A 2,541-nucleotide genomic window follows, 5' to 3' on the forward strand; every position below is an offset into this window, starting at 1 on the left:
CCAAAAGAACCAATAGATCCGTTTTGGAAGAAGTGCAGCTAGAGTGCTCCTTGGAGGCCAGGATGGCCAAACTTCGTCTCTCATACTTCAGACATATTGTCAGGAGGGACCAGTCGCTGAAGAAGGATATCATGTTTGGTAGGGTTGGAGGGTCAGAGAAAAAGAGGAAGACCCCCAGTGAGATGGATTGGCGAAGTGGCAGCATCAATGGGCTCAAAGCTGGCAACAATTGTGAGGTTGTCCCAGGATCAGGCAGTGTTTTGTTCTGCTGTGCATAAGGTTGTTAAGAGTTGGTACCAATTCAGTGACACCTAACAACAACAGCAATGACTAAATGAGGAAAAATTAGAAACAGAAAAGGAAATAAGTCAGGAACTAAGCAGTTGTGACCCTAAAAAGGTGGAATGTTTGAGGGGATTATTGCCTTATTGTTTCTTTTTCCCTAATGGTGGAATATTTAAGGAGGATAATTGCCTTATTGTCTCTTTTTCCCTAAAGGCAGAATGTTTGAGAAGGATTACTGCCTTATTGTGTTTTTTTACCTCAAGGTGGGGTGATTAAGGAGAATTATTTTTTATTGTTTCTTTTTCCAAATACTATCCTGATGTTAAATTAGATTAAGTGTACATCCAAATGTAATTTACCTTGGGTAATATACCTGCTTTTTTAACAGACATTCTTGAGAGATTATTCCCCCTGTTGCTCCAGATGGCTGATTTTCTGTTAATAAAGCTTGGATCAGATCTCTCCTCATCTGTGAGATTGAATACAACAACGACAGGTGGCAAACCCTCATTTCCATTTGGCAGCAGAACCCTAGTAGCAATACTTTTTTACTTACTCTGATACATAAGAAATGAATAATAAATTATAATAGAAAAAAATCAACATCAAATTGATAAAATAACCACGAATAAGGCTTACAGGAAACTGATCATTTCATGAAAAACAATATCAATTATGAAACTTTATGTAATTGAAAAATAAAATGCTAAAGTAAGTCAAAATATGGAAGCAGCAGCCAAGAAATCAAAGAGTGTAAGACATTAAGTAAATATACTGCAAAAGATCTCTAAAAAGTGTTGAAGAGCTGAAATGTCTGTTTGACAACTAAGAAGTGCCTAAACCATGGTATTTTCAGTTGCCTCATGTGCATGTGAAAATTGAACATTGAATAAGGAAAGGAAGACAAGAGAAGGATCAACACACTCAAAATATTGTGCTGATGAAGAATATTGAAACTATCATGAAGATCAAACAAATCTTTTTTTTTTTTTTTTTTTCCTGGTAGTCCATGGTACTTTCAATATTGGAAGAAATACAGTCAGAATGTACCTTAGTAGCGAGACTTCACCTCTGGTTCTTTGGGCATTCTGTCAGGAGAAACCAGACCCTGGAGATGGACATCATACTGGGAAAGTGGAGGAGCAGCAAAAAATAGAAGAGCCTCAAAGAAATGGATTGACACAGTGGCAGCAACGATGGGCTCAAACACAGCAATAATTGTGAGGAGGGCTCAGGACTGGGCAGGGTTTTGTTCTGTTGAGCATCATGGGGTGGCTGAGTTGGAATCAACTCAATTGTCCCTAACAACAAAAGCATAATTTATGGAATAAAAGACTTAATTGTGAAAATCTATTGTCTTCTGAGAAATAAAAATTATCTCTGGCTTGAAAATTTAAAACTTGCTTGACTAGTCTTCAAACTGGAATAACAGGTGGATTAAATCAACTGTGAAGTGAACAGGTAATGATGTTTCTCCCACAGACATGCTACATCCTCTTTCTTTGAATCATTTCCCTTTCTACTAATGGAGAAACTATTTTCTAAAGCCTGAAGTTTGTTGTTTGGAATTTTATCAGATGAACTATCCCACTCATAGCCAGAGGGTCTAAGTAACTTTGACACATAAATTAGTCTCAATTTCCAACCCACCTGCAGAGCTTCTGATAAGGGAACATACCACATTTATGGGCCAACATACCACATTTATGTTAACTTGGTAGTTTATAAAAAAAAAAAAATAGGACCCTGTATCAGCTTTGGTCTGGTGCTGTGGTGCTGGTGTTGACCCCTCTATATACAATCTAGTTATTATATGGCCCTATTACAATTTTGCTTCATTTATATTTCATTTCTCATTATCCTAAAATAATTCATTTTTTTTCTTTGTTTGGTAGGACACTCAAGGTTAATCTGGTGTAAAGTCTCGCTCATGGTAATGAGCCAATAGCCCTGATTTGGTATGACAGCAAGCCTCCCAATGGTTGTTTAAGACTGATTGGACTATGATGGTCACCAAATTATTAATGCACATCCAAACAAAATCTCAAAATAAATTTTTTGAGTATTTTATTTTTGGTGAAAGTGTATACAGCAGATTAGTTTTCCACTCAATAGTTCATATGTAAATTATTCAGCAACATAGGTTCTATTCTCACACTCTCCCTATCTCTGCTATCATTGCTGTTTTCATGTGTCCACTGTCCCTGCCCTCCTTGCCGTCTCATCTTTGCTTTCAGGCAAGTGTGAACCAGTTGG

The sequence above is a fragment of the Chrysochloris asiatica genome, unplaced genomic scaffold (assembly GCF_000296735.1).
Source record: "Chrysochloris asiatica unplaced genomic scaffold, ChrAsi1.0 scaffold00339, whole genome shotgun sequence".
NCBI classification, from domain to species: Eukaryota; Metazoa; Chordata; class Mammalia; order Afrosoricida; family Chrysochloridae; genus Chrysochloris; species Chrysochloris asiatica.